Consider the following 22817-nt stretch of genomic DNA (forward strand, 5'->3'; position numbering starts at 1 on the left):
GAACATTTTCAGAAATCCAGAAAATGTGCCATTTGTTGCTGGGCAAGGTAGTGAGAGAAGAGTGAGCTGTTGGACTGAAGAGCTGTGTACATGGCCTGAAGGAGTCTGGTGAGCAGCCCCAAGGCTGAGGTCTCGGAGGTGAGCAGGGCCCCCTGCTCAGAGTCAGGGAAGAAGGCACAGCAGTGACTTCAGCAGCCACCGCTTGGAGCCTGAACCTCATCCAGAGCAGTGAAGGCTGACATGACAGTGGAAGACGTCAGAGAGGGCTGCAGAGGGCCTGCTCAGGAAACAGCGGGGCTGGGTGGCGTTCCAGAGTGCAGGGTGTTAGGAGATGTGATAACCAATACACAGCACACCCCGGGTTTGAATCAGAATAAGGGAAACTGCTTTTAGGATAGCACCGGAATGATAAAATATGAACATCGGCTAAGAGTCAGATATTGATTTGTGACAAAATTACATTTCCTGATTTCCATCACTGTACCACGGTGAAGAGAACATTCCTGTTTTTAGGAAACATGTCTTGAAGTGTTCAGTGGATCATGATCTCTCCAATATACTCTTCAATAATAAAAAATAATTATATGCATACATAAAAATATAAAAAGAGAAGCTTAGATGCTGAGAAAAATACAAAAAAAACTGGTAAAGGATTAAAGGTATTTGCTTTTTATATTATGCTCTGCATAAATCTGAAATTAAAGGATGTAAACTAGAAACCTAAATTCTAAGCCTCTTTGTATTACAAATTGAAATATCTATAGTTGTCACAGGTGATATAAACTAGTAAAAGACTGAAATGATAGAAAAGAGAGAAATGGGAAAGTATTTCTCTTACATATTCCTACAGCTTTCCTTGCTAGAGGTAACCGTTGCTGCAGTATTCTTGTGAGCTTCTCAGCATTTGTTTATGCACACAAATTTATGTAGGTCTTACAACATTATCAATTTGCATGTAAATGTATAATGCGTGTGGGAGACTGCATGCCTCAGAACATGCCATCAGTTCTTTCCTGCTACTTCTATATGGGTTCTGGGGATTAGTCTCAGGTGTCAGGCGCAAACTGCAGGCTCCAAACGCTTTTATGTGTTGCGCTAGCTCACCGCCCAGTAACGCTTGTTTGTTTTTTGTTTTGTTTTTTAAACACAAACACTTTCTTCTAATTGAAACATTTATCTTGGCAAAAGTCTCATATAAGCAGATAGATAAAAGTCTCATTTTTAAAGGACTGGACAGTTTTGAGTCCATCCCTTAGACATTCACATTGTTAGCCAGGCCTTGTTACTGTGGACAAAGCAAGTATAAATATGTGGTGGTTATTTTACTGTGGTCATATATGCTTATGTACCTGTATAACACACTTCTACAGTGAAAAACACTGGCTTACACTTGCAGGAGCTGGAAAGATGGTTTGCTCTTCTTGCAAAGGACATGGGTTTAGCTCTCAGAACCTACATATGGGCTCACAACTTTTTGTATCTCCAGTTCCAGATGATCTGAGGACTTCTGACCTCCATGGGCACTAGATATGCACTATCTGTCTGTCTGTCTGTCTGTCTGTCTATAAAACATATATATATAATGTATATATATACACACACATAAATACATACATACATGCAGGCAAAAGTTCATACATATAAAACAAAAGTGTTTTATATGTATTTTTAAAATTTTTTTCCCCCGGAGCTGGGGACCAAACCCAGGGCCTTGCGCTTGCTAGGCAAATGCTCTACCGCTGAGCTAAATCCCCAACCCAAAAAAAATTTTTTTAAAGCTACATGCAATTTTTTTAAAAGATTTATTCATTTATTATATATAAGTCCACTGTAATTGTCTTCAGATACACCAGAAGAGGGCATCAGATCTCTTTACAGATGGTTGTGAACCACCATGTGGTTGCTGGGAATTGAACTCAGGACCTCTGGAAGAGCAGTCGGGGCTCTTAACTGCTGAGCCATCTCTCCAGCCCACTGAGCCATCTCTCCAGCCCCCAGCTACATGCAATTTAAACTTATGAATTATTGTCAAATTCTTCACCAATGAGATAATCTAGTTTATAACTGTATTTATAATGTGTGGGTTTCTGGTTCTGAGTACTGGCTTTTTAACCACTGATCCTAAACAAGTTTGAGAGGAGCACCTACACTACAGTTTTATTTTCAAAGTACAAAAAACTTTGACCCCTTTGTTTGCCTGCTCATACAGAGTTTACTGGGGTGACTAGCAACTTTAGTGAGGCTCAGTTAACCTTCCCAATTCTTGACTGAGCATTTCTCCCAAAGGCAAAAGCATCTTTTTTTCTACTTTCTTTGTCAAAGTCAAGGATTTACACATTGGAGTCACTTAGTTTATCCACTTTGTAGGACTATGGGCAAGGACTATGTGCTGGAAAGGGAAGGGGTATTCAAGTCACAGCCCTGGAGCCTGGAGCCTGGCCTAGAATCCTAATCACGGACTGTGTGCATGCATATAGACCTGAATAGTCAGTAAGTGCTCAGGGCCTGATGTCAAGGCAGGGCTTGAGCTGGGAAACTAAAACCTGCGCAACACTGTTCCACACTTTATGTACCAACAATTCCACACAGTAAGCACAATAACTGGGTCTAAAACTTAGCTACTATTCTTTTGTTCCTACTTTCCCATCCACACGTCCTCAGTCACGGGGTTTCAGAAATTATTTAAGGCAATAATAGAGTTAGAAAGAATGCCACAGTTTAGAGAAGGAAACCTAGCCCAGATTTAAAAGCAGGGTTCGAAGAAGTTCCTCACAATCATGCTGCCTAACACTGGAGTTATTTGGAACATAGTTGGCTACAAAGGCAGTCCCTGGCACTTCTTGATTTTAAAATCACTTTGACCTGGATGGCTTATTTTTATCTTCTCTTGACACAGAAGCCTGCAGTTGACATGTATGAGAACCCTTGCTAGGTGTATCACACCTGCACAGCACAGGAGTGTTCCTGGGCCACTGATGACAGAGAAAAGCAGCACTGACAAAGTGCCCTCTGCGGTGTGGCTTTGGGTTAGCATTAACTAGCTCAGTGTCAAAGCCCCTCTGTGCCTCGAATTTCATCAGCAGGACCATAATAGTAGTGTTGTTATCTACTGTTGCTAACAAATGTTATGATGACTCCTAAATAAAAGAAAAAGGTTATCCTGGCTTTACACTGGAGTGTTCAGCCTGTGCCTGGGTAGCCCTGATTGCTTCAGGCCCGTGGCAGGCAACACAGAACAATGGCAGTGTGCAGCAGGACAAAACCTCTTATTTCAAGGGCCAGGGGGCAAAAGATGGTAAGAATAGACCTGGGGGTCCCATCATCTCACACCCTCAGTAACCTAAAGATCACTTGTTACATCCCAGCTCTTAAAGTTTCTACCTCTTTCCAATATGGGAGGGACCCTAGTTTTACTACAAAGGTCTTTGGTGGACACTTTACAACTGCGTATTGTATGGCTGACAGTGTATTAGCCTTAATCCCAGCACGCAGGAGGCCGAAGCAGAAGAATTAAGAGTTTGAGATCAGCCTGGGCTACATATAGCAAATACAAGGTTAGGCCTGCTGGCTACAGTGAGACCCCTGTCTAAAAAAAAAAAAGCAACAAAAATAAAAAACAAACCCCAAAACAAAACAATAACAAAACACCATCCAAACTATAGCATATAATCACCTCACAAGATCCTTACAATAAATGGGTGTCCCACACGACATCCTCAGCACACGGTGCAAATAAGCATAATTATGCTAATTACTATGTTTATCAGCAGTGCTCCTGTACATCTTTTAAATGTCCTTACTGCTGTCTTTGTTTTCGTTTGTACTCATGTTTGTTCAACCAATTTCTCTTGGTCAGCACTTATGCTCCAAGCTTTCTGGGCCATGAGTAATAAAGAACTGACCCATTTTTGACTTCCTGCAAGTAAGAAGGAGAACAGACACCAAACTGGGCTCCAAAAGAGGCAACTGGATGTGCACTGTTCTCTTGGAGGGAGGGAGGGACCACGTTCTGAGGAACCCAGAGCAATATGGGAAGACCATGTCCCAGAAGAGAAAATAGGGCAGGATGCTGAGAAAGGGGGAGCTGGGCAGGAAGAGGATACTGGGAAAGGAGGGGCTGACATATATGAGGCCTTGAAGCCATCTGAGGGTCCTAGGAATGGGTATGGAGCAGGAGTCTGTGATGCATCATATCTGGCTTGGTATAAGGGACTGACTGCCTGTTATCCCAGAACTTGGGGCAGAGGTTTCACTGCCAGCCTGGCCAATCAGTGAGAAGTGTATTTAAAAAAAAAAAAAAGCGAAACTGGTTAAAAGTTCATAGACTAAGCAACTGTGGAATGCTCCACCTTAAATAGGTCATCTATATTACCCATCCCCCAGGGCTCAAAGAACACTGCAAAAGAGAGGAAGACTGTGAAGCAGTGTCCTCTGGATATGACACAGCATGCATGAATTCACTGCGGCTGCAGTTATTTACATCAGATCTATGCACACGCGGTCTTTCAACATCTTTTAATGGATGGGAGAAGAGCCCTTAAGAGCCCATAGGTGACTCTTGACAGTTAACAGTGGCTGAAGAATGGACGTCACTTTGGTGGTATAGTCATTGGTAAGTTGCCCACATTCCAGTGAAGAAGCTCTCACTCCTGCTCCTGCAGGAAGCCCTAACTAAACTCAGTGAGTCACAGGCACAAAAGACATGAACGTAGGAGGGGCCTTGCTGGGAAGACTCCAGCAGGGAGGGTGGGACAGGTGATGGGTAGGAAGGGACTAAAATTCATTATATGTATGTATGCAAAGAATAAAAAAAAGCAACGCTACCAACTGAGTTCAAGGTCATCCTCAGTGCTGGCTGTCATTGCAGAGAGTTTGGCTTCTGGGCTGTGGATATAGCTTCAGTTGAAGGAGGAGGTCAGCTGAAGCACACACACTGTTCCCATGACGGGCATGCCCAGGGGATACAGGGGACCTCGCAGTGCTCACTGCATGCCAGTGCAGTCCCTTTGATGCCAGCAGCCCTTGGGAAATCAGAAGTCAGGTCATACCCCAGGTGAACTAGTAATACCTGGTCCTTGGGGCCTCTGAATAAGGGCTGGGCGTTTCAGAACGAAGTTTTGCAAGTAAAGAGATGGGAGCTAAATTTACAGAGGATTAAAGAAGATATAAAAGATAAAAGACATCGCCATCACTACCGTGCAGAGTTTCCATCTTCAAACGCTATCTGAGATGGATCACACGGCTTTGCTCCCATGTCAGAACTAAGTTTCCTTAGAGCAGGGGAGAGCCAGATAGGTTGTTGTTCTTACTTTTCCCAGGGCCACTGCGCTGGGAGCCAACGGACCCACAGAACGGAGGCCTGAAGCCACGGAGAGATTCATGGTTACCTTCTCCACATATTAAGTGGGCCTGCATTCAGACTTCTGAAATCAACACAGAGATAAACATGACTTGGGCCATCTAGTCCTCTGCTGTACCAGCTGGCCCATCTCTACTTATGAAAACAACCAAGAGTTTTCTATCCTCAGGAAGAGCAGACATCAGGAAGCAAACTAAGAGAGTAAGAATGTAGTGGCAGAGAAAAGAGTCAAACTAAAAACAGATCAAATAGACCAGGAAATGGAAAAAACAAATAATCTCTCCCACTTTTTCTCAGTTCTTCTAGCGGAAATCAAATCTTTTTTATTGTTAGATCAAATTGAGAAAGGAATTTCTGTAGCTGGCTCCGCTGCCGGCCGAAGCTATATATACTTGTGTACTATATAGCGTTTGCTCTTTGTTGAGGAGCCGTCGTACGGGGGCTTTCGGAGCTGAGGCAAGCTCAACCTGGCACACAAAAGCCATGGCCATCTTCTTCAGTGCCTATTAACATGGCATTGCACAAAGAAGAAGTTAGGACTACATGTAAATAGCCTTAGTTTCAAGTCTTTAAACAAGTCCTACCAGCCTCTGAATAATAATTAAAGCTAGACAATGACTGAATGACTAAAAGTTTTAGCATCCTTATTTTTAAAGCTCAGGAAATAGCCTGTCTTAAGTAAGTTTTTGCTTATATAATTTCTCTAAGTTTAAAAATGTCAAGGGTTTGGCCAGTGTATCTGGCAGAGCCAGGATGAGAATTTGGTTGGCTCACTGCATATATGGTAGGGCCAGAGTAAGGATTCCATCACTGCACTGGGGTGTCCAGCAGGGCCAGGGTCTAGGCTGTGGTCTGTATGCATGCTGGGGAAATTAGTTACATAAAGGAAGGCTGGGTAAAGAATATGCGGAGGATAATGGAAGCCAGGTTTCGTTTCTCTACACTGCAGAGGAGAATTACAGATATGGGAGAGTAAAGAACTCATCTGATCTGGAATGAAATGTGAGATGCTAATAGACATCTCATGATATTCAGAGGATCCACAAAGACCCTGTGGATATCCAAATTCAAAGATGTTCAATTCTTATACAAAATGGTTCATGTAATACATAACTAATGCATATTTTCCATACGCCTTGTCATCTTTATATTACTTATAATAACAAATATGCCAACATACCACCTCATTTGCCTAGGTTCAGTATGATACACTATAAATTCAAGTTTTGTCTTTTGGAGCTTTCTGAATCATCTTATTGTTCAGATATTTTCCATTTGCATTGGTTGAATCTGCCCAGGCAAAGAGGGCTGACCACGCATGGATAAGCCCTGCCCATTCTCCAGCTCTGTTTGCTGAGAAGTCTTAGGTGTAAGATACCCAGAACAATCTCACCTACCACTCGGATCCTTATTTCCACTGAGCTACACCCATCCACAGCCCTACTAGATTTTGTTCTCAGTCTTGGGAGTGTGGTCTATAGTTTTTATCCTGACTAACCTTCAAGGACGCACATAAAATTGATTACAAGGAAGACAGACTAAACAGCAGTGGACAGGCAACGCTGACCATCACATGTGAAGAAACAGCTTATGTCCTGTGGCCAGCCTGGTCACTTGTTAAAATATCTGTGCGTGGGTCCCTTTGCATAGGTGCCATCTGGATTCTGCTAATAAGGTCCTGTTTTGGCTTGTACTTCCAGGGCCTTACTAGAACAGGATACTAGTAACTGGAGGCAGAGACAAATGGTTTCAGTTGTTAGTACATAGAAAAATACTCCTCAATGTTCTTAACTGAGCAATGCAAATGTATTCTTAGAGTGCTAGGGGGTCAGAAGTCCAAACACCAAGTGTCAGCTGTGTCTGCACTGCTTCTTGAGGCGCCACAGGACATCCACCCTGCCTTTCCTAAGCCCTGACGGCCGCCTGCAGAAAGTCTGTGGTCCCTTCTTCCATCCTTCCTCTGTCTTCTGGTTTCCTGACTATCCCTAACTTTTATTCTTAGTTTAAGGTATTGAAAAATATTTTTTTCCTGGGGGGAAAAACATGGTAATCAAGTAGTCTGGTATTAAGTATTTCCTTTCCTCAAATTCTGTTAAAAATATAAAAAGATCATTTAGAGAAGAAAAATATTTCTCATTGTTGACAATCTGTGTTGGGAGTTAGCATTGAGTTTTAAAAAATAACTTTCACATTTATAAAATCTCAAACTTAAAACCTGTAAGAAAAACTCTAAGAAATAAACTCCCAACTATTCTTCACTCTGATGACCCTGCCTGTTGTGTCTTCACAGACACTGTTCTCACACATTTGTGTACACATCCATCTACGTGTGTACAAGTGTAAAATCATTATAAGACACTGCTAAAATACACCAACTGACCCCGACCACAGAATATATATCATGGCATTCTTCAAATGATGCATAGTTCTAGTTACAAAGATGACAGACACTGCAAAACCCCACGTGTTTTGTTTTTGCTTTCCAATTGTTGGCTACAACACATTATTATGTGTTAATCTAATTATCAAGCAGAGATAGCAAGAGGAGTCAGAGAGCTAAGGAAGAAACTGGGGAGGCAGACAGGTAAGTGAGACAGGAAGTATGTCATGTGGGGAATGGTGGAGACCTGGACCAGCGTGTACTCTGCCGGAAGGAAGCAGCAAGGTTTACTGGCAGATGGCTCTTATTCTAAAAACATGTGAGGTGTGCCAGAGATTCTGATTTGTTTTTTTAAAAGATAAGTTCAAACATGTATTTTTAAAGGGATATTATTCTGTCTGAAACTGAAACTAAAGTTTAAACAATATAAAACTGGCTTAAGGGGGGAAAAAAAGGACAGCTTGCACACCACACAACCAGCTGGCAGGTGTAGTAACAGTCCCCATCTAATTTGTGGCTGTGACTCATCCGAGTTCTACACGTAAATAGGTGATACACAGTGTGCAACACAATGAGAAAATGACCCTGCCCAAGGATCCTGGAGTCAATTCTCTTGCAAAGGAAGTGATGCAACAGCAACTACCCTCAGCGGCTGCGACTGACCGGGTGCGCACACTACAAACAACATCTGCAGAACAGAGCTCTTAAAGGAACCCTCCAGACTATTCCCGCTTACAGAGAATCTGCTTCAAAGTAATCACTAAGAAGTCTGTGATGATTCAAAAGAACAAAGACTTTTGGGCCTGATTTTTTTTTTTTTATGATAAGAAAACAAATAAGGGGCTGGAGAAATGGCTCAGCATTTGTGCTTCTGAAGAGGACTTGAGTTCAGTTCCCAGCACTTATGCTAGGTCTCACAACCTCCTAGAGACCCAGTCCCTCTTCTGGACTCTCATAGACACACAATTAAGATGAAAATAAATCTTAAAAGGCTTTGTATTCCAGGGCTGACTATAAGATCTATGTAGTAATACCTGCATTTATACATTGCATACTCACTACTATGACTATTGTTTAGTTTATTAAAAAAAAAAAGGCAGCTACTAATATAATTGGCTCAACTTATATTTTTAAACATTTTATCCGGCAACACTTTAAAGTCTTTTTCATAAGGTTTTTCTGGTTCTGCTGCCTTCAGTCACTTTCCTCCTCCCCCTGGCCTTTCAGGACAATTACTGCTTCTAACTTATCTGCCAGTTAATTGTCTCATGGAATTCTTCCATTGTTCTTGTTTACAGTATGGTCTACATTATTACTAAAACAGCATGATTTCAAGTGTCGTGATTGTTACTTAGTCTGGGCTGTGAAAGGACAATGTTTATAGAATTTTATGCAATTTAACATTACAATGATAGCCAAGAGTAAGCTTTAGTGGAGTTCATTGTTCAACAAAGTACAGATCAGTTTGGATTCTCTCAAACACTTCCTGAGGTTGCATGAGGAAGTGGTGTGGACCTAGTAATTAACCACGTACAGTAGCACCAGGTTACAAAGAATAATATTTAAGGGCACTATGGTAACTCTGGCTCAGAAACATACATATCAGACAAAACAAAAACATTCTATTTGCAATGTACTGTTATCTTTATAGTCACTATTAATCAGGTTGTTTCTGCAAATTAGTATAATATTATTAGCTCAGTTAGATGCCTGTGTTGAATGTATTCCTCTGAATTCAAACAGGAAAACACAGTCTGCAGTGTGAAGACATTTCACCTAGGGAAGTGAGTAGGTTATGAGTGTTCCCCCTGGGAATGGGAAAAGAACCCTGAGGAATAGAGGCCCAAGTAAAGACACAGCACGAGGCAGTTTCTCCAAGGGGCGGATCTTAAAGTGATACTGAGCCTACTGGGGTCTTGATCCTAGACGTGGTCCAGAGTCCTGAAGGCTAAATTTTAGTTGTCTATAAAACACCCAATTTAGAACAGTGTGTGTGTGTGTGTGTGTGTGTGTGTGTGTGTGTGTTCACTATGATTGGATTAGTTATTTCGTTGCCTGACCTTTAGTTTCAGTGTATTCAGGAATGAAATGGTCCAGAGTAAATGGTGACTGCCACTTCCTACTTTGTAAAAATGGCAACCTACAGGCCTTAGCTAACATGAGGGAGGATGAATACATGTGGATTTTATAGTACTCCCTGCTCTGTATGTTACATACATACTCATATAGCAAGATTATAGATTAATTTCAATCGGGGACAATTAATAGTCATAAAACAAACTTATCAAAATTTAAGTTTTGATTTTGAATTACTTTCATGGAAGATATTTTTTTCTCAAGACAGGGTTTCTCTATGTATCCCTGGCTGTCCTGGAACTTGCTCTGTAGACCAGGCTGCCCTTGAATTCATGAAGATCCTCCTGCCTCTGCCTCTCAAATGCTGTGAATAAAGGCAAGAGCCACTATCACCTGGCTATCATGGAAGATTTTATAGTCAGTTTATATCAGATGGGAGAAAGCTCCATTAAATTAATATAATTCTACTATTAGAATTAATTAACATTATTTGGATTGCTTAGTTAAATATCAGTAAGAATACTATTGAAATTAATTGGTTAATAAAGCCTCTATATCATTTCAGAGACATCATATGTCTATAACTTATGTAATTAGTTTAAAAAGACACATTATATAATACATCTCATACAGCATGTTTCATTGTATAAACAGAAATACCAGATCTATACCATATACTGCATCTCTATGCTGTTCTTTTCAATTACTGTCACTTACACACTATGGAAAAGATGGCTGTATTCTTCCTCTCTTTTCACCTCTTGCAATTAATTAGGGTCATGCATCATTTCTGGCTAATAGGCCACCTGTGGACCACAGAGACCTGGGCCAAGGCACAGAGAAGCTGGTATGCACATGCTTTGGCCATGTTTGAGATGCAGAGTCAGCCACAAGATTGAGCTGCAGTGCACATGCTTGGTCACAGCCTGGGAGGCTCCCAGATCCATAGGAGACCACAGGTGGGTGAGAAAATTGCCTTTGTTACAAAAAGACCCATACCTTTAGTAGCATGTCGCTAGCTACATTAGGGAGCAGGGCAGAAGTGTCTTCATATCTTACTCCACAACTCTAGTGTTTATAGTTCCCCAAAACTATAACCATAAAACAATCAAGAATATTAATTTTCGATCAGTTTGAACTTTACATCCAGGAGAAACTGGCCAGTGTATCTTGATGTGGGTCCTCCAGCATCTACATCCCTCCTTAGTCTGATTTCAGGCTCTCTCTTAGAACTGTGCTTGGCCTTCTGTTTCTCCTGCCAACTGCTTCCCACCCTTCCTTCCTCCCTTAGTGCTTTTGTCTGTCTGGGCACTCTTCTCCATAGCTGCATCCACAACCCATTGTCACAGGTTCCTGGGTTAGGTCACTTCTCACCCTTCCACACTTCTTAGAGCTGAATGCACCTGCCAGCTGCTTCCTGCTGATGGCTCCTGTACCCTCCTGGATATCAACACTCTAGCTTTGCCCTGCTGTTTACTCTTGAGTTCATGTAGCCCATTCCTGTACCTTTAGGTAAAGATGGCTATCACAGAGGTCTGTGACATTCAATATGTTTTTAAACAATGCCTACTTCTCACTGTTCCTTCGGCTGACTGGGGAAACTACTTTGGTTTAGGAGTTGTTTTTATAATTTAGTGATTTGTAGGATTTTTTACAAAGTAGATCAACTAAATAACATGTTTTCAAGGCTGGCTTCACCAAAGGGAAGTGCACTCCTTAGGGAGAGACTACAGCCATGAAAAACAGTGAAGAAATAGGAAGGTTAAGGGGGAGACTAGAGTAGCATCAGGACCTGTGGGAAAGGGGATGAAGCAGAGCCTCTGAAGTCAGGGAAACAGCATTCTGAAATCCACACTTCCAGTGTCTGTGGACCCCACTAGGGTGCCTCACGGCTCCTCACATACCAGGGATTAAAACTCAGCTAACCCCGGCACACTAAAATGCCTCAGTCACCTAGTGTCCACTCCTCTTGGTGTCTATGACTGCCCACTTGGACAAACAGGACTAGGAAGGCAAAGGCTCTTCTTTCCTATCTCTTTCCATACCCCAAGATAGCAGCTGGGCCTCTCACTCCTTTAACGTCACACTCACTCTGGCTTGACCTCTGACAATACCTTTAGCCTCCCTGACTCTATTTTACTTCATTCTCGGATCTGTTTTCCTCCAGTTATGAAATGTTTTGAACAATGTAGCCAACACTTTATGATCTCTACCCACATTCGTATTAACCTTCCTCCTTTGCCCAGAACTTTCTCTGTCCATCTGTCCCACATTGCTCAGCTATCGAACACTGTCTTCAGCTAAAGCACAGACCTTCTCCTAGGAAGCTACAAGTTGGAATTCCAGTCCTCTTGATAGTGATTCTATTGAGTAAAGGTAAGGGGAAATTATTTTTCAATGTTCTCAAAAGTACATGTTAGCTATTAAAAAGAATCAATGTTTATCAAGTACCCAGGTTGGGTAGAAGCTTCATGTGTATTGTGTCATTAAATCCTCATAGTAAGTAACCTTAACATAACTGCAACATTCTCTCTTCATGAACACTTTCGTTTAGCAGATGGAACAAACGTGAAGTCAAAACCCATCTTCCACTCCTGCAGCACATCTTTATTAGTGCAACTTTCAGAACACAGTCAGCCTTCCACAGCTTCTCCTGAACATGGTCACTAGCACTGGGGGCTTCCCAATACCCCTTTAGTGTGACTCTCTTTAGTGTATCTTCCAACATCACCCTGTAGAGAAGTCTGCACAGGTCCGGGTTCTCACAGCCTATTACTCATTTGTGTAACAAATATTTATAGTGTTAGGCAATGTGCCAAATGTAGATGTAATAGTGATAAATACAGTCATGGCTCTCGCCATCCAGACAGCTTAGGAGAGGAAAGAAACTAGCAAAAGAAAAAGAGAGAGGAAGAATTGTGGTAATAGAGAAAACGCAAGGTGATGTCAGGCCACAAAGGAATGGTATTGTACCTAGACATCAAGGCTCTCAAAAGGCAATTCCAGAAATAACATCTAAGATGAGAAGAAGAATGGGAATTACCAGAGGTTAGGGTAGGATTGGTGGGAGGAACAGTTCTACACAGATCACAGCAGAGCAGAGGCAGGAGGATTTGAGATGAATTAAGACATGTTTAAAGAACAGACAGAAGCCCAGTAAGGCTGGAATGCAGTATGGAGAAAACACAGTAGAGGAAGGGAAGGGAAAGGAAGGTAGTGAGGGACAAGATAGGAGATGGGATGGGTGATGAGACAGGTCTTCTCAGTTCCATTTGAAAGCCCAGCTCTACAGTTTGGTGGACTGATGCAAAGGAATCCCAGCACTGGCGAGGTAGAGGAAGGAGAATCAGGAGTTCAAGGTCATCCTCAGCTATACAATAAGTTCAAGTCTAGCTAGTGAGGTGCAGGTGCAGGGTGGGTAATCACAGCTTTGGGATGCGGGCTTAGCTCAAAGGTTGTCTAGCATGTGCAAGGCCCTGGTATAGTGAGAATCTGAAATTTTGGTTTCTTTAAAAAACAGAAATATAAATAAGAAATATTTTTGTTTTAATCCCAGGTGTGTGGATACCGGGCTGCTTCGCAGCAGCTGACCATGGTTTGCCTCCTGCCTAGCAGAGCCGGTTTTGCCAGCTGCAGGTAATTATTGCAACTGCGTAACATTTGGGATTCTGGGAACTTTTCAGAGGGTCTATGAATGTTAGGGCCCTGAGAAGTGAGGTTGGTGATTGGTGGTAGTTCAGGGGGATTGGTTGTCGTTTATAAATACTCATATTCAAAGGAAAAACAAAAAAGAAATTAGATTCAAGGATCTTTATTTCTCTCCTGTCCATCCTTCTTTGTCCTCTAGTTAGTAAATAGGGAATGAAACCAGGGACAGGGGGAGGAAGAGTGAAAAAAGAAGAACCCACAAAATAGCAAAGACCCAGCTACACCCTAGAATTAATCCTTGCACTGTTAAATAAGTAAATTTTATTCCAAGGGCAAGGTAAAGACATGGAGGGATTTGGGTTCAGCACTTTGGAAAGCATTGAGTCTGCAGCCAGTGTTGAGAGATGGCTGCACCCATGGGACTTCGCTAAGACTAAAGCTGTAGCCCATGTGACCAGATTTAGAGTTATGTGGGTTTATGCTGGGACGCGTTCAGCTGTGACTGACGGAGTCAAGATGCTGTGGAGAGACAGGCAAAGAGTGATTGCACCTCTGACTTGGACTGGGTTGTTGATAAATTTCTTGAAACAGCAACACCTTTTAGTAAGTAATTGCCACAATCCAGGGCAGCTGTATGAACAATACTCTGGGGCTGACATCTTAAATTTACTTCTCTTTTATTTCTTCTGCATTTATAAACAACAGCAGATACTCTCTGGATTTGTAAATACAGAAATGTGACTTTATAAGATAATTCGGGAATAAGGAGGATAAACACAGGACCTACTTAATCAGAGTAACTATTAGTTGGCTGTTAAAAGAGCCGAGTAATTTGGAATGACGAAAGCAAGCCTAAGAATTAACAGGCTAGTTTAAATGAAGACATTCTTCTTTCAAGTGGGATACATTACAAATTAAGACATAATGAATCACTCTTAAAAATTACTGTGGGATTGCTGTATTACCTAATAAAAGTTGCCTTGGTGTAACCCTAATTGTAATAATAAATAAACCCCAAGCTTCACCCTGGCTGAGCATAAGAAGTTTATTCCCAACCCCAAAGTTTTCCAATCTAAATGCTTCTGGACGAAGGACTGGGTCTCTGCATCATGCAACCATTTCGTGATCTGTCTCACAAAAACTCTGCCACATCCCACACATGTCTTCAGACTCTTCTAGGGTATCAATGTCAGTCAGCAGAAGGGGTTAGGGAATGGGGAAATCAAGCACAGACTGTCAGTCTCATAGCTGCAAGGAGGTATGTCCAGTAAGGACAGGAAACATACTTTGGTAATTTGTACAAAGAGTAAAACTCAGGGCAAGATATATGGCAGAGCAGACTGCTAACATTATTAAACATATCACCTAAACATAGGGAAGGTTTCACAAACATAAGAGCAGAGCCCAGAAAGACAAGGTAGAGTTAGACAGAGAAGCAGGACGATAAGAATGTTCCTGATCAAGGGGATAATACAGGCTTCCATGGTAAGGAATGGAAACTTGAGTATTAGTAATTATTCTTGCCCTTGAACTTTGAAATCATTAAATAGTTCTTTTGGTTTCTCCATACCTGGTTGCTGTAGGACAATTAAAAGGAAATTTGAGCAAACTGCAATAAACTACAATTCTTATGCATTGCCATTGAATCCTGTGATATGTCCACCCTGAAAACCATTCTGGTATTTAATCTCTGTTGTGAGGTACTAAGAGGATAGAAACTTAGCCTGGGTATGGTGTTCAGGGCTCCTGATTAGGTCATCAAGGTAGATACCCGTGATTGAATCCTGGTGGTTTTATAAGAGGGACAGGGTCAATGACTCAGGAAGTAAAGTCCTCAATGTGCAAGCATGAAGACCTGATTTCAGATCCCCAGAACCCACATGTTCTGTAATCCAGACATGTGTGTAATCCCAACACTCCTGAGATGAGATGGAGGGTGGAGACAGAAGACTCCTTCAAGCTCAGTTAGCTTGCCGTATACAGAGATGTCTCAGGTATGATGGAGGCTTCAGACAAACACCTGAGGTTGACCTCTGATTTCCACACATGTACCATGGCACACACATGAACAAGAACACACATCTATACACAGAAATTTTAAAAATTACTTGAGGGTGCCTAGCATGCTCAAAAAACCCTGGGTTCAATACAGTACTAAAAAAGCAAGCAAACAAGGTAAAAACCCAGAGGCCAGAGGCATAGTCTCTGAGCCACTCCAGGACTCGGCCATCAAGAAGATCATCACTAACCTTGAACCAAAACTGTAAGCAGAAATAAATCCCTTTTCTTTATAACCCGCTCAAGCCAAGGTTATAGAAAACATATTTTAAAATGCTACTGTGTGAAAAATATTAATAAAATTTTTCTTTCAAAATACTAAACTATGTACTTGCAATTAGTGAACAATGAGTTACATGGTATTTATATTGAAGCAGTCAAAAATCCAGCAGTGAATGCTTTTACTGCAGACATCGCAGGTGATTCCTGGATATAATATCAATTAAGAGGTTAAAATTCAGAATCCTAATTCATTTTCATCACAAAAATAAAATTTTTGTCTTTTTCCTTCAAGTATGACACAATTCTTTTAAAGTTTTTTTTTTTACACATAACCCAGAATTTATATTTCTAACTAAAGGGAAAGACAACTAAAAAAAGAAAGAACAGACATACATATCATAAAACTCATGTTAGGTAAAAATTGTGACAAGTCATCTGTACACCATAAGCAAGCAACTGTGACAATTTCCTACTTAATGAGGTACTAAGGTCTACGATGGTCAGCAAAACTAGTACTTTATCTGCTAGCTATTCTTCAGTAAAAGATTACAGTTTTAAAAATCTGTAATTTTTAATGCTAAAGAATCTGGGGACTGATACTCGGCAATTCTGCTGGGACACAGCAAAGCAATGAGACCGCATCATTAAATGGCTCAACAGAGGGCAATCTCAGGGTCTCTCTCCACTACACTCAAAAGACCTCCATTTTATGTACTGAAATGACTATGTTACACTGAGGAAAATGGCTCAAGTTTAAGAACTGGTTTTGTCAGCTAAACAGAACAGCTCACATTTCCGAGGAAAATAGTCTCAGCCAGGAGAAGTTGGCAAATCACAACTTATCACAATTTGAAAACTTGTAAAGAAAAATTACCTAAAAAGAAAGAACTTTCACGGGTGCTGTCATTCCTCGTAGCTTTTCTTCTGAACTTCGTTCTCTCCTGGCAGCCAGCACCTATGGAGCAGTCCTATGTCAGGGCCTGTGCTGAGTGGCTTCCAACTCTTACCCTGAGTCCTCACAACCTACTTCTAAAGAAAACATTTCCAACATCAGCGTTTAAGGACTGATTTCTAGAGGTGTGGGTACTTTCCCAAGTCCTTCAAGTATTCAAGAGAAAGAGCCCAGAGTCACCTCTATTTCTAGAGCCAGTGCTCTTACCCTGCCCTCCACCCCTGCCCTGCAGACCCTCTGCAAGCAAGAGGGAATTCTAACGTTCTCATCCACAGCTCCACTGTCCAGCAGCCCTGGCCCTCTTCCCAGCACCACCAAGTTGGGGCTCCACACAATGCCTTTGTAAGTCAGTAGCCACCAGCAACAGCAGCTCAGGAGAAAGACACCTCAGTTGAAATTACATTGCCATGGAGGAGGACAAGGAAGACCTCATCTAGTTCAAATATCAAAATGTGAGACTTGAATTTCTAGCCTTTTTTAAAAAACAGGTGCTAAAAGAAAGATGAAGAAGCTAAAATAGAGTCAGAGTCCAAAGAAGCATTTTAACTAGTGCAGCCAGGAGACGTGGGATCCGGTTCTGCTCCAGCTTGGCTGCATCTCTGCTCATCGGTAACACATTAACTGGGAGTGAGGGTAGCCTGCACAGAAGCTTCCACTGAACAAGAGTGGATAATACAGTCCAGGAGTTCAGCTCCCTATGCTGGGAGCAGTGCACTAAAGAAACTTTAAATTCTTTCCAGTTAAAGTCTTAGATAGTTCTGTCTCATTTTCAGTTCCAAACCCCTTTAAAAGTAACCCAAACAAAGTACTACCGGAGAAGTTGATGTCACCTCTTCCTAGCTTTTTCCTTAAACGGGACTGTTTTGTTATGTTATTTTAAAGGACCTGCCTGGAGACTACCTGACCTACATAAAAGAAAGCCAGCAGGGGCTGAACAGTAACTGCAGCTGGTTACTCACTTCGTTCAGAGAACCTCTGCCGCGAGGTCAGCTAAAAGCAGTTTGAGGAGACACAGCAATAACTCTTCATCACACAGAAGTCACTTCCATTTTTTTTTCAGGCTAGTTTGCTTACAGAACAGGAGGCTATGCTGACTTAGAACTTTTGCTGTGAAGAAACACACAGGATCTCTCAGGAATGCTGGGTAGAAATTGTCAGATCCAGAGGTGACAGGTAATGCCATGGCTTTTTCCCATTTCTCTCTTCTAATTCTTTTAATCCCTTATGAAAAGTTCCTCTGCTTTGATGGCGATTTCTGCTTCCTCATATATTGGGACTTGACTTCCCATTGTTCTCTAAATGAAGCACAATCAACCTTGATTGCATATGTATCTGTGTGAACTTACCGGCTTCTCTGAAAAGAATGGCCATGCTCTCTTTAGATTTGTCAACAATCCAAGACCCCACAAGGAAGAGAGGCATTGTTCTGATTATTGCTGTTTATTTGGAACCCTGAAGCATATGTGGTTCATATGATCTGGACATGTAAGCTAAAGAATATTTCTCCTTAATATTTTGAAAAAGAAAAAAATAATATTTTCTTAAAAAAAACAAAAAACAAAAAAAACAAAACAAAACAAAAATCCTTCCCCACCAAACTACCTCTGAACTTCCTCAGAGGCCAGTTGCCCGTGCGCAGCCTCATGCGGACTCACTGTTCCAACTCCAAGTTCTGTCGGTAACTCTGACTAGCAATTCTTGTAGTTGTCCATTTCTAGCAGAAAAACAATAATGCACTAATGGGGCTTTGGCTATGAATCAAACACTGTTCTGAGGACTTGATATAAATTAACTGTACTATTTTTATTTTTAAAAGAACATTATATAGACTCTAATAATTTACAGAGAAAGAAACCGAGGTACAGTGGCTTCTGAGTAATCTGCTCATAAAGAGAAACTAAGTGGCTGAAGCTAGACAAACCCTTAGTGCTTCAGAGGACCATGCTGGACGTCTGCATCAAACACTGGCAGCGGTCGTGCCATAGGCTCTATCCCAGAACCAAGTTCTCTCCCAGCCAGGGCTGTGGACGACCAGGAAGCAGGTGAACCAATGTACCACAGCTGAGCAGGGGAGTAAAGTAGTTTCAGTCTCTGGTTAAACAAAAGTACAGAGAGGAGGGAGCCCTTGCATATACTCTTTGTGAGAATGTAAACTGGTATGGTCATTATGGAAAATAGTCTGGAATTCCCTTAAAATACTAAAAATTGTTCTATTGTATTATCTGGCAGCCCCGTTTCTGGGTATATAGCTTAAGGAAATTAAATCATTATTCAGAAAAAAAATCTGCACACCCATGTTATGTCAATAACCAACAGTGAGAACAGTCCAGGTGCTTGTGCAGACTGGAAAATGAGCCCCCCCACACACACACTCAGAGAGAGAGAGAGAGAGAGAGAGAGAGAGAGAGAGAGAGAGAGCGAGCGAGCGAGAGAGCGCTGTTTCAACAATGTGGTTGAATCTGGAGGACAATAGCTAGTGAAGTCAAATTCTGGATGCTCTCACCGAGTAGAGTCTTTAAGTCCAGCTCACAGACATAGGAGGATGGTGGCCAGGAGGGCTCTAGGATTGGGAAAGGAAAGGTTCTGATTAAGGGTACTGACTTTCAGTTCTAGATGAAGTTTTAGAGACCTAATGTATGACATGGTTGTAACATTTAATAATAATGCATTATATATTTAAAATTTGCTGTGTAAATCTTAAGAATTCTCACCTTAGGAGCGGGGTGGGGGTGGGAGTGGGGAGAATTCCCACCATACACATGGTTAGTGAAATGATGAATATGCTAATTAGTTTGAAAATGGTGATCATTTCACAGTATATGAATATCAAAGCATAACATGTATTTGTGTCAATTACTGTGTCTTAATAAAACTGGAAGGAAATGCTATAGCCAGTGGCCAAGAACAATCACAAGTCTAGTACAATGAGAACTTCCAGTGTTTGAATTCTAGAACTATTGCAATATGAGCAACTTAAATTTATAAATGGATGTATACATTCACACATAAAATAAAACTCGTTTTTAAAAAATACATTAAAACATCTTGAAGAATTACAAGAGAAACAGGTGGTAGAGAAACAAGATGGTAGAGAAATATAAAGAAACATATTTGAAATATATTTTCACAAGGAACCACAAAAGTGCCACTTTCTGATGAAGAGGAGCAAGACTAAGTCACCCCCATTCTTCCACATGCAGGTACACATGCACAGGAACATGTGCACACAGACTCCTGTCTGGGCTCCCCTGTGGCTCCCAGAAGATTTAGTTTTGGTCCAGAACTAAATCATCATAGGCAGATCTAATTTCAAACACTAGTTGGGGACCTTGTTTCCCCAAATCCAAAACCCACAATAATAGCCCATTAGGAAAAACTCCTTTTTCTTAAGCGAATAGGAATTTTGTTTAAAAATTAAGGAAAGAGGGAAGGGCAAGAAGAGAAGGAGACAGAAAGAGAAAAGAAAAGGGAGGGGACTTAGTGAGAATATGAGAAGATGAATATGTCAAAAATGCAGAACTCATAATAAGTAAGATAGGTGGAAATCATGCCCAAACCGCTAAGGTAAATACTGCCTGTGGCAGTTCTGCTCAATGATCCATGAATTGGACTTTCTAAACAAGTTTTGCTTCTCCAATGAAGGCACCTGTTTTCCTTTTCCTCTTTTCCCCCCCTTCCTGTCTAGAACGCCGATGAGCAGTTGGGTATGAGGCAAACACCCCATGATCATGAGGTAAGGAGGAACACAAAAGTCACAAACCAAGAATAGCTTATGAGAGGGTACCTTAAGTCAAGGACAACTGTTGAGCTCTGTTCTGATCACTTTGTGGGAAGACTAAGCCTCCATTTGGTTAAGTTACTGGTGCTACTTCTATTCCACAAATACTTAGCACAATATTACCGAAGTATAACTAGGAAGACTAGTAATACTAACCTAGTTACCAAAGCCTGAGTGAAGAAGGAGGAAAAGGGACAGAAAGCTCTAACTATAAAGGCAACTTACTAGATGGGAAACTTCAAACTAATTGCACATCTTCAAATGACAAGAAAAGCACAAAGCAAAGAGCAAATTAAACACATGTGAAATGACTTCAGGGGCAGCAAGGTGAAAATTCACATCAACTAAGACAGCACTAAAGGCAAATGTATGTCAAGTCAATAAACTATCATATATAGCTATTAAAAGCAATCAACCTTTTAGTAGAGTGAAAATTATTCACTGGGTATGAGAGATTAATTTAGGCAGAGCAAGGCTGCAAGCTGACATCAATTTCCTCAAAAGTAACCTTAGAAATTTAAAGCCATTATACTCAAAATACTAACGAACTTTCATTTGGAGCTTTAAAAGTTGTGTTTAAAGTTCAATAAAAATAGATTTTTAGGTGGGGACTTTTCTGGCAAGTAAGGCATTATGCTAACAGCTTACTGTCTGCCGCAGGTGTTCTCTAGAACTCTGGACACACACACTGCTCCATTTGACTCTCAGGGCTCTGTGAAGCAGGTATCTGCTCCTATAATACACCGGAGAACCGGGTCTCAAACCTCATCACTGCTTGAAGCCACACATCCGGCAGGAGATGGCTCAGGTTAGACCCAGGACCTCTCTTCAGAGCCAGACCTTGGTCTAACTCAACTCAAATTTTTTTTAAAAAAAATTTATTTATTTATTTTTATGTATGAGTACACTGTTGCTGTCTTCAGACACACCAGAAGAGGGCATTGGATCCTATTAAGATGGTTATGAGCCACCATGTGGTTGTTGGGAATTGAACTCAGAACCTCTGGAAGAACAGTCAGTGCTTTTAACCTCTGAGCCATCTCTCCAGCCCACTAAAGTGCTTCTAATCACACAAATTACAATGAGGCAAGACAGAAGCAAATCCAGAGATTCGCAGACATGGCAAGTCGGGAATGAAGCTCACTCTTCCAAACAATGCCTAAAGTGTGGCCTGTTCTGCTAAAATTAAATCCTTAGCACCACGGGCTGCACAAAAACATCCCAAATGCATTATCAATTTAAAGTGACAAACAAGCCTATGGAAATAATAGAAGAAAAATGTTTTAGGTAAATATTTTCATAACTTGAATACAGAAAGCTCTTTTATAATTATGATATCAAGCCAAAAACCCATAAAAGGAGTTGACAGACTTGCCTATTTAAAAAATTTAAATTTATATTTGGCAAAAATCACTGCATATAAAATTGGGAGAGAAAAATGAAAAAAATTCTACTTATACAGTAGCGATTACTTATAAAAGGTTATTAGAAATCCACAAGAACATAACAAGTCCTTTAATAAAATGGTTAAGAGGAGGAAATTCTGAGATTCTAAATATCTAACGCATGTTAGAAAAGGGGAACAACCCAGGAATGTACAATAAAATAATGGCATTGGATTAAACATTTACTAGATTATATTAATGCTCACAATTGCCTGCTCTAGGTTTGAGGATAAGGGTAAGCGACTGAGGTGGTAAGGCTATGCTTTAAACAGTGATTAAGAGAGACTATCCAGTACAAGCCCCTCAGAGAGCAATTTGGTACTCAGTCAGAGCCATGCTATGACAAGATTCCACTATAACACTGTAGGCAGTGACCTACATAGGCAAATTAACAACAAATTATCATAGACATTAACAATATTAGTGAATAGGGGAACAATTACAATCAAACTGGAAAAACAGAGCCACTGGAAAAGATGAGGCAGAACTGGGTATGCAGACTTGGACGAGAGGGCCATACTGTTTTACAGGAAAAAAGAAACCACACTACAAAGCATTATTTGGCGTGATCGCTATCTCCTCTCCCTTTAGCTCTTTCCTTTACACCTTCTTTTCCTTCCTACACATACACGTGAACACTTGGTCGACCATATTGCTGCGAGCTCTGGGAAGACAGACACCAAATTTTCAGTGCTTATTCTAGAGGAGGAGTTAGGGGATGAAAAGGGAGAGGATGTAGTTCACCTTTTACACCACTTTTATTTGTTGCTGGCATGGTTTTCTTTATAATTATGAAAAATAAAGGTAAGAAAGTATATAAAAAATAAAAGTAAAGGAAAACATTTAATCCCAGCCCTCAGGAGGCAGTTATCTGAACCCAGGCCAGCCTGGTCTACAGG

The 22817-nt window shown here is 41.1% G+C and overlaps 1 protein-coding gene across 3 annotated transcripts in view; it reads right to left on the reverse strand.

Annotated features, from left to right (window-relative positions):
• The window catches only part of Myo1d (myosin ID), a 276639-nt gene that overhangs the window by 208315 nt on the left and 45507 nt on the right, over window positions 1-22817 (reverse strand). The window contains exon 1 of one of the 3 annotated variants that reach the window (XM_063268468.1): window positions 16618-16698. The gene's annotated coding sequence lies outside the window, so the exon portion shown is untranslated. 3 annotated transcript variants of the gene reach the window in all.

This window comes from Rattus norvegicus, chromosome 10 (genome assembly GCF_036323735.1).
Source record: "Rattus norvegicus strain BN/NHsdMcwi chromosome 10, GRCr8, whole genome shotgun sequence".
NCBI classification, from domain to species: Eukaryota; Metazoa; Chordata; class Mammalia; order Rodentia; family Muridae; genus Rattus; species Rattus norvegicus.